This window comes from Fistularia commersonii, chromosome 2 (assembly GCF_037954325.1).
Source record: "Fistularia commersonii isolate RoL2024-O1a breed Wild chromosome 2, RoL_Fcom_v1.0, whole genome shotgun sequence".
Taxonomy (NCBI): domain Eukaryota; kingdom Metazoa; phylum Chordata; class Actinopteri; order Syngnathiformes; family Fistulariidae; genus Fistularia; species Fistularia commersonii.
The window spans coordinates 13,856,734-13,867,753 of NC_141285.1; positions in this window are offsets into that span (position 1 = coordinate 13,856,734).

The window sequence follows — 11,020 nt, forward strand, 5'->3', positions numbered from 1 at the left end:
TGGTGCAGGCAACAGACTTGAAAGACTGGAGGTTGGAGAATTGCGGCAACTATAGAGGGATACAGTTGATGAGCCATACAATGAAGTTATGGGAAAAAGTAGTGGAAACAAGACTGAGCGCAGAAGTCAGCATTTGTGAACAGCAGTATGGCTTCATGCCTAGAAAGAGTACTACAGATGTCGTATTTCCTTTGAGAATGCTAATGGAGAAGTACAGAGAAGGTCAGAGGGAGCTGCATTGCCTTTTCGTAGACCTAGAAGAGCCTATGACAGGGTGCCAAGAGAGGAACTCTGGTATTGTATGAGGAAGACTGGAATAGCAGAGAATGTAGAAGAGTATGTTAGATGGATGCAGGACATGTATGCTAGCTGTGAGAGTGGTGAGGTGTGGTGTAGATGTAACAGAGAAGTACAAGGTGAAGGTGGGACTTCATCAGGGAACAGCTGTGAGCCCCTACTTGTTTGCAGTTGTGATGGACAAGGTGACAGAGGAGGTTAGACGAGAATCTCCACGGAGCATGATTTTTACAGATGACATTGTGATCTGTAGTTAGAGCAGGGAACACATTAGGGAAAATCTAGAGAAGTGGTGGTATGCTCTGGAAAGGAGATGAATGAAAGTTAGTCAGAGCAAGACCGCATATACAGTATGTGTGAGAATGAGAGGATCCCAGGTGAAGCGGTGAAGCTACAGAGAGTGGAGATCAAGAAGTTGGAGGATTTCTGATCAACAGTCCAGAGCAGATGAGAGTATGGAAAAGAGGTGAAGAGACAGGTTCAAGGAGGTTGGAATGGGTGGAGAAAAGTGTCCGGGGTGCTATGTGATAGAGGACTATCAGACAGAATGACAGGAAAATAGGTGTACAAGACAGTGGTTAGACTAGTGATGCTGTATGGTTTAGAAAAAGGTGAAAAGACAGGAGGCAGAGCTGGATGTTGCAGAGATAAAGATCTTGAAGTTCTCTTTGGGCGTGACAAGGATGGATAGGATCAGGAATGAGTCCATTAGAGGAACAGAACATGTTAGATGTTTTGGAGAGAAGGTCAAAAAAGCCAGACTGAGATGGTTCGGTCATGTACAGAGGAGGGAGTGAATATATTTGGAGACAGATGCTGGAATTGGAGCTGCCAGGCAGGAGGTCTCGAGGAAGACCAAAGACAAGATTTATGGATGTAGTGAGAGAGGATATGAAGTTAGTTGGTTCTAGACAGGAGGATACAGAGAATGGGGTTAGATGGTGAAGATTGATTCACTGTTTCAACCCCTGAAGGGAATGGCTGTAAAGAAGAAGAAGAAGATTGTAGAAGGTTGGACAAATTGAAAAAAACAAAACAATGGCATTTTTATCAATTAATACATTGAAATACAATCAAATCTAATGTTCAGCGGGTGGTGAGGTGTTTTTTTTTTAAGACCAACATTCACAAACATAACTGGGTAGTTCTCAGTTATGGGTAGAATGTTAAGGGTAGAACCTTAAAATTTCTACGTCAAAAAAGGAAACATACTTTCACAAAACTTAACTGCATTTTTGTGTATTTTATCACGTAATAAATTATATAAATCTTTATTTAATTAACTAAACAGTTTGAAATAAACATAACAGATAAATAAATACATAAATCATCACCACAGTGTTGTAAATTGGATTCAGAGATTTCATGTCCAGAGAGTTTAAAAAAGGAAGAAAAAGAAAAAGGATGATGGTAGCAAAAGACTTCCTATTGAAATGGAATTCGATTGTACGCAAAATGTTGAAAAAGCAACCAAAAAATGAACCTGTCATCTGCAATTTTGAAAACAAGGGAATCACAAGACTATTTGAAACACTGTGCTAATGTTGTTGCATTTCTGTTAGGATAAACATATATCCCGGAGAAGTGTAAAAGAACGTGCTATTTCAAGAGAAGTACTTTGGTCACGGAGTGATTTTTAATGGTCATGGAAATGTAGGAATTAGGTTAAGGATTAATATTTATTTACACAACTGTGTTGACCTTCACTGCACACAGGATATGTAGTGTTGCACTATTCCCCCCCACCCTACCGCTTTTATAACATTTTTTCTGACATGGCAGAACATTGAGTGACTGTATTTCACTTAATTAAAAGCAGTGGCTGGCCTGCCCAGATGTTATGTGGGCTGTGTTGACATTCAGTGAATAGAAGAGGCCACCTGCTAACTTAACTCTTGGCTTGAGGGGCGATTTGCATTCCTGCGGCCTGTTGCCTGGCATGATTATTCCTAGCTCTTCACAATCCCATCTCTTGTTTAATTTCACAAATTCCCCTCAATTCAGCAACATATCTCCCTTTTCTGTAACACTGAGGCAGCTATGAATGAATTTCTGTTTAAGTTATGCTGTTAAACTACACAGCCATGTCAGAGGAGCCTTCTGGCCACATGAAAGGAAAGGATAACAATCGCCAACTCAGGGTAGATTAATATAGTGGCCCCTATCCTCTGTAAACCTAATAGTAAAGACCAGCCGTCAGTGAGTAAGAGGTGCAATGACATTCATCAGATCAGCACTTCCAGCGGTTCCTGCTGAAACATGCTCAAAAAGATCACAACCCAGTGAGTTTTTTTTAAAATGTATATATTCTTGCAATATGCTCTATTTATGCATTATGACTGCTGCCTTTACGTAAACCTTTTGGATTACATGATGGCCTTTTTTTTTTTTAATTTTTGTCTCAATTGTTGTTGTCTTGTGCAAAAACATCTTTACTCCCTTAATCTAACTACAGAAAAGGTCAAGGAAATATGCTATATTGCTATAATGAAAATGGTGCACTTTTACAAATTTAACATCATCTTGAAGCTCTTAGCTGGAGATGGCTGATTGTTAATTCGGGTTGAATCAGGTCATTTTTACCTAATGTAACTCATTACAAGCAGGAAATAGTTTGTTTTTTGATGCCGCAAAATAAAAACAGTCTAATCATATAAAGACACTGGTGTTGTTAGAACAAACAGAGGATGTTTATTGATTTGAAAAAAGTTATCCACATTAAAGTGTATAAAGGTCCACATTTCAAAACAAACTAAGCATAATTAGCAACAGCATATGACAACTATCTGGAAAAATATTTAGGAAGCTTGTTTTAATTATTTTCACAAGAAAACAAATCTAGTATGCCCACCTCGTGTTTCTAATCAAGTGTATTTTCCTCTGCTACGTCTCTCAGCTCAAAGCCATTGAAGGCCATGGACTTTGATCCCATCATGATTTAGATGAAAAAAATAGCTTACAGCGATTGATTATTGGTGAAACTGTATACCTTAAATTATTTTGATCAGTCGTCAATTTTTAGAATGAGAAGAATCACAAGTTGAAATCAACATCAAATGTCACTTTTATTATGATGAAGAAAATTTGATTTAACAAAATGTAAATTTTGGGAAACTATGTGTTCCTTATGGTGTTATACAAGTAACTCTTCAAGGTGAATTGTTTACTCAGAAAATAGTTTCACATTTGAATTTATTATTATCCATCCCCGTTAATGCAGTCTTGATGTTGAACTGATAATCAATATTAGGCTTATTTTTATCACATTTTTGTGGAAACTAATAAAACGGGAAAGCATAATGTTCTTGTTCATACGGTTTAGTAATCCCTTGTTTCATCAGTTTGCACTCTGTTAACCAGAGGTACTTCTCTTTCTGTGGCTCACAATTTATTTTCAAAGTGTCACCTTCCAGTCCATCCAACAGGCAAGTGAAATTGTATCTAATAAAAATGTTGTGCAGTTTACCTAATTCATCTCCCCACATATGGTTCTCCTTATTTGTATTCTGTGGGTGGGCTTTGACTTCCATACAGCTCAATCAGTCCCTCCTGAAAAGGGGCAACCACATGGGTCACATTTTTACATCTTGTTTGGTATGAAAAGGCTGCAGCAGGACCAGCTTGAAATGTGTCCTCACCGAGGGGAGAGCAGAAAGGCCTGTTTGCTTGTTATTCCCATATGTATATTAGATTCTAAAAGTAGAGAAAACAAGGCTCCTTGAGTTTAAAAAAAACATTTGGGAGCACATCTATTACTTCCCATTACCATTAAAAGTGTCACCTGCCTGAAACTATATCTTTATTTATTTTTCTATTCTATCTATTCATTTGTGTCTACATATGAAATAACCACTAACTTAAATGGTCGGGTAATAATTGTAAATTGTACGGAAACAGTTGTGATGTAAGACCTTTTAATAAAAAAATACTAGACAAATTATCCTAACTGCGATGTTTCCTACGGAATTATTATATTACCATGAAATAGTTTCTCTGAGTCGGAATAGACCTTTTGACTGCATGTCATTGTTTTAAACAAATGAAACTTTGGACCAGGGGGAACCAAGGGAAGAAGAATTCTTAAAAATATTGGAGGCCGTCTAAGCCGCTGTCAGGACATGCAAACAGTCTCTGCTTCCTTTTTATCTGGCATCATTTTTGAGTTAATGATATTACTCATGATCTCCGGTTATTCATCCATTCTGTAATTTATGTCAGAGCTCGTAAAGTGAAAAAGTTTATGCAGAAAGACCAAACCAGAGCAGATGTTTGGGATATTAACTCACTTTGATGCATTGCTCTGATTTACTACTCAATCAGGCACTCAGAACAATGTTTCAAACTCAGCTAGAACAGTTCACGCAAGGACAATATTTATTTAAGCATTATAATGAACAAATGTTATACGACAGAAAAACACATAATACTCTATAAGTTTTTCTTCTGTCAAACCTGCTGCTGTTGTGTAAAAAACTGAAAACACTGAAAAAAGTTGTTTCCCCTTTCACTTATCAGGATTTAGGATTTCAAGTACTCCCATACTCATAGTTAATAATCATCATTTAAAGAGCCAAGATAATTACAAGTACTGAATTTTGTTTTAATTGTAGATTAGATGTAATTTTCTCAGCAGAACTGCTGAGCTGCTTTCTATCATTAAATAATCTGACTCTAGTTGATTAAATAAGAGACAAAAGTACTTCTTTTGCCTGAGTCAATGGCTCTCGGTTACTTTTAGAAAATGAGCTGGACTTCCCACAAAATGTACCTTTTTGCAGCTTGTGATTTCGAACCGTAGAGAAAGCCAAAAATAAGAAGTTTGCGTTTCACTTTTTTTCTTATTTGCACCTTGAGAGTATCAGGAGTGAGGAAATGGAATGAAATTTTAAATATTAAATACTGACAAACAATCCTCTTATAAAAGCCTCAATTCCTGCCTCCTTTTTTTTAACCCAAAAACTTAAACATTTATGCAGATTTTTTGAAATAAAAAAAAAACACTTACTGAATTATATGCAGATTTCTGTAAGGGCTCTACAAAGCCTTTCAATAGTTCTTTGGATTGGTCCTTGCGCACTTGGCCTTGTTAATAAATCACATATGTCAGAGAGGGAGTTCCTGTTTGTCTGACCTTCAGGGCCGTTTGCAAACGATTTAAGACATGTATCTCTATCATGCTGACAGGAATAGCTGTAATATGCACTATGGATTCCAAAAAAAGCTTGAAACGCCGAAGCTTTAATTAATGCATTAATGCATTCTCATTACACAATGTAAATATTGATTGTCATACCACCTCTTGAAAATAGTGAGATTGAAGGAATATTTTATCTTTGAGATTTGATGAAATGACATAATAGAGTAAAGAAACCAAGCTTAGACAACCTCAATACAACTTGAATCAGAGGAAACCTTACAGACGACCCTGGTTCGATTCTCACACGGAGCCTTCTGTCTGGAGTTGGCATGTTCTCCCTGTGTCTGCTTGGGTATCTGGTTCTCCATTTCCTCCATAGTCCAAAAACATGCAGAAGATTAATTGGAAAAAAAGGGGAAAATTGCCCTAATATGTAAATGAGAGAATGAATGGTTATTAGTCTCTGCATGTGGCCTTGCGATTGACTTGCGTCCAGAGTGTACCCCACCTTTCACCCAATTACAGATTGGATAGGCTTCAGCATCCCCCACAACCCCATGTGTAGGATAAGTGGTAGATAATGAATGAAACCTTTTAGAAGCACAAATGAGTAATTTGCAGTCCGAAAGATGGCATGAGGGAATTTTTGATTTTACTTCCTGACACACTCTACCATTTTGCTTAGTACAGGGTGACTGGTTTAGCCAAATTATTGTCATGTTTAAGGAAGGTGTGCCTGACCCAAACGCAAGGACCCTCTGGAGGTAGGACATCTTAAGGGGTTTATTTGATGAGGAAGGTGAAGGGAGAGCTGTGCTGGGGTCAGGTTGTCTCCTCGGGGATGTCCCTGGAGTCTCAGGAACTAGGAGCTGGCCAGGAGCGACAGGAATTAGGAGCTGGCTAGGAAAGGCATCAGGAGTCCCAGGAACTAGGGGCCGGTGAGGAATGCATTATTGATTATGCTTTTTCACACTTATTGATTGGTATTTTTCAAATAACTTGGTGAATGATCAATCAGTAAATAGGAGAAAGAAGACGGCAGGCCAATCAAGATGCATTCTGGGTAAGATTACCTAATTGCAGCTTACTGCAATTTCAAACAAGAGGACTCTCTTAAAGAGAAGCATGCAGACCAAGTATATGAGGACTTTTGAAAAGTGTGATTAAATACAGTCCTACTTCAGTCCTGCAAGATACCATGTCCAAGCCTGGTGGAAACATCCATCCATCCATTCATAATCTACCGCTTATTATATACTTTGGGTTGTGGGGGATGCTGGAGCCTATCCCAGTTATCATTTTGCAAAAGGCGGGATACATCCTGGACTGATCGCCATGCAAACGCAGGGCTACATATAGCAACAAACAACCATTCACTCTCCCATTCACACACTAGGGCAATTTCTATCCCATTTCTATCCAATTAACCTTCTGCATGTTTTTGAACTTTGGAGAAAACTGGAGAACCCGGAGGAAACCCATGCAGATACAGGGAGGACATGCAAACTCTATACAGAAGGTTCCCCTGTTGAAATCGAATCAGGGTTCTTTTTGCTGTGAGGCAGAAGCCATGCCGCCATCTGCTCAAAACATCCATTCACCCATCTATCTTCTGTCACTTATCCTGCAATCAGGGTCGCAGGGGATGGTGGAGTGTATCCTAGCTGTCATCGGGCGAGAGGCGGGGTACACTCTGGACTGGTCGCCAGTAAATCATAGGGCAACATATACAGACAGTTATTCACTCACTCACTCATTCAGGACAATTATTCTCAATTTTTTCCTGTTAACCTGCTGCATGCTTTAGGGCTGTTGGAGGAAACCAGACAACTTGGAGGAAACCCATGCAGATACAGGGAGAAGATGCATGGAATTCCCCACCCTGCAAAAAAAAATGCTCAGCATGTTATTGGGCGACACGGTGGCGCAGTAGTTAGTGCTTCGGCCTCACAGTACAAAGGACCGTGGTTCAATTTTGACAGGGGAACTTTCTGTGTGGAGTTTGCATGTTCTCCCTGTGTTTGCGTGGTTTTCCTCCAAGTTCTCCTTGCCACAATCCAAAAACATGAAGCAGGTTTATTGGAAAAAAAATGGGAAAATACCCCTAAAGAGTGAGTGATTGTTTGTCTGCATATGTAGCCCTGCGATTGACTGGCGACCAGTCTCTCCCCTGATGACAGCTGGGATAGGCTCCAGCATCCCCTGCAACCCTGAGTGCAGGATAAGCAGCAGAAGATGGATGGATGTATTTTTATTAACTCTGAAATATGAGAGAGAATGAATTGCTTTTGTCCAGTGTGAAAGTGTTATCAAATTATTTTTGGAAAAAGAAAACATGTACATCCGCTTCCCAATTGAGGATGGGTATCGACTAAATAAAGGTTTAAAAAAACACCAAGAGTGCACCAAAAATGAAGTATGTAAAGAAATATTTATTATAGAAATGTAAAGAATATGTATTATAACACGACGTTTCGAGGAAAAATCCATTCTTATTCAGATGCTTCCCGAAATATGTTTCACCAGTATGCTAAGCATGTAGAGTGGATTTTTCCCCAAAACGTCAATTTCTTTATGTAAAATAAATTATCTTTATGAAATTATTTTACACACAAGTGAAACTCATTCAATTGGGTTTAACAGTTGTGTTATGTGACAGAACAAGACCAAATTTTCTGATAATTCTAATTTTATGTAATTTAAAGTATTCCTAATTCAAAAGAAAGATAGTGAAACTGTATTGCAGTCAGTCTATAAACTAAAATACAAATATATACAGTAGGATAATACAACACAGCATCATAAAATTGGGATATTTTTGAAAGCCTTGAAGAATATTGTCTGTCCTGCAGCTAATGCATTGACTTTTACTCCATTGTTTGTTAAATGTCCACTGTAATGTAACTTTGACGCACCAGTTTTCTGTGGCTAAGAATTATAAAAGTTGGAGTTTCCTGGGGCAGACCTACCATTTGAGCCATCGCTGATGGACAGTTTCAGAAATTGTTCAGAAAATACAATCTATTCCAAGACTGGTTGAGCATTATTTGCTGGTGACTATGGAACTGGATCCCCAGCTTTCACTGCACTGTGGATGACATTGAAATTTCCCTCGCATCTAAGTTTGTTTCCTGTTTTCCTGGCTCTAATTTTTATCTTCAGGCAAGAGCATGAGGAGCAAATAGCTCCAAGTTCTGCTTGTCTGTACTTCTTTATTCTTCAAGCATGAAATAATCTCCTGTCAGCAAATCACCCCTTACCAAGCCCTCATTTTCCAATTTGAATAGACATGAAGATAGCATTTATTTTATAACTATCATTTCCTTACAATTTTCGTACATTATGAGTAGTAAAGTTGAGAATCTGGGATTGTCTGTTTATTTAATTTGTAGCTCGTTTACTTTTTTAACATGATAGACTGATAACATCAGCGGAGTTATTCAATGAACTTAACTCCAAATCCAGAATTCAAAAGTTTGGGTATTGCAAACAGACATTACTCTTAGGAAAAGCTAAATGTATTGTTTTGTAAACTATTGGGCTCATCAGCCTGCACTCAAAACCGCAGTGCCGTATGGCACAAGGGCACTATGACACTTTACCTTCAACATGCTTGCATCAAATTGGCAAATTGGCATCTCTTCTGTAATGAATCCCAAATTCTCACAAAGTTTCCCTGAGCAGAGGTTTTATTTCTGTTCAATTTAGTGTCTTTGTCAGTTGATCAGCAAAGGCAGGCCCAAAAAAAGGTTGCATTTTCCATTTTCTACGTTTTTTACGTGGTCAGCAAGGCAGTGTACTGTGTAGCACTGTTGCCTCAGAGCAAGAAGGTTTGAGGTTCTATTACAGAAACTGACTGGGACCATGTACTGAAGATTTTTTATTTTTTTGTATATGCTTCTGTGGGTTTTCTAATTTCCTCTAATCAAAATAGAAACAACAACAGATTAAATCACTTGAGAACCCCTAAATTGTTGTATGTCTCTATGTGGCTCTCAGGTTAGGGGTCTTCAATAACCCCTAACCTGATGAAGAGGTTATTGAAGAGTTTGATGAAAATATTTAATGTACTTTAATGTTTTCAATGTACATTGTATTTTTAAACCTAGTTTTCCCCTAATATGTTAACACATTAAGTTATTTGAGGCAAAAACATGTTTACAAGCTCCTTTTTTGAAGTGTTTAGCCACCACATTATCAATGTACAGTTTTACAACTGCCATGAGAAGATTATTGAATTGGGCTCATTATATCCCTTCTCGAGTACACTGCTGCTTATCATTGTGAACAAATAAGGAAGGCAGTGAGCTGTTTGTGCAAAGTAAAACCAATTTTCACATAAATACTTGCTCCTCAGCTCAGTGTGTATGATAACGTCTGGAGTCAACCCTAACACAGGTCAGTGGCTTTTGCGACTGCAAGCTGCAGGGTACTCTTCAGTGTGATTACAGTGAAGATAATGTTTAACACACATGTTGTCTCTGAAGGGGATCTCTGGAAAGTTGGCTCAAGCAACCTTCCAAACAGAACTGAAAGGTAGGTTGTTTTTTCTCAAAGGCTTTATATTTTCCTTTCAAAGCAGCGGGAGTCTTTCTTTTTTTTCTTGTGTGGCAAGTTGTTTGACATACTGGGAGTCGCAGTGGGGTGTCTTTTATAATTTCTTCTTAAAGACATGTCACTTTTGTGCAGCACCTTGAAAGCAAAACTATTGCTCATATGCACACCATTATGTCTATTCTTATACTGACTATAATTACGTTATTTATCAGTATACCCATTACACTTTTCTAAGATCCCTCATGATCATTACTTTCACTGTAATTATAATGTGGGTCTACCTTGGACTTTTTTGGTGTTGGAGCACTATATGGAAATTGAAGATGGATGGAGAGTGAAAATTAATTAAATCCGGTTCCTGTTCTCTTTTCTTTCTTTATTTCTGTGAGCTTAAGCCTCCTTTCATGCCAAGCTGAAACTTGGACTCCATAAAGTAACCAAAATTGTCTTTACTTGAAAGCGACCCTTTTGAAAAGTAGATTGAAAGATGCGCAGTTTGATTTATATTCGATGGTATGTCTTTGATTTGATAAGTCATCATTATCCACTTTGTTTTGAATTCCCCAAGTTGCGAATTGTCTATTTTTCTCATGAGGAAAATTACACACAAACACGAATACATCTCAATCCATTTATGGCTAATCATTTTAATCATCTAACGAATATAATTAACATACACTGGATTTAATGTTTCGCTCCTACATAACTTTGAGCTTGAACAGTTGCATATATTTTTGTTAGTGTGATTATGGACTGAACTGTTTAATTCTCATTGCCCAAGTCTTTCATTTCAATTGCTAATAATATAAAGTCGTGTTCAGTGATCTACATTACATGGCTCAGCTAAATGGCAGATACTTTTGCATAGCAATTGATCATATGATTTAATTGTTAAAAAAGTCCTATGCATTTAAGAAAAAAGGGTTTCAGTTGGATAATATGATAGGAATCAACTGAGTACCAACCACAAATCTTGACACATTTATTCCACAATATTTAAGTTTGCTTTGTAAAGGTACAATGTTCTTT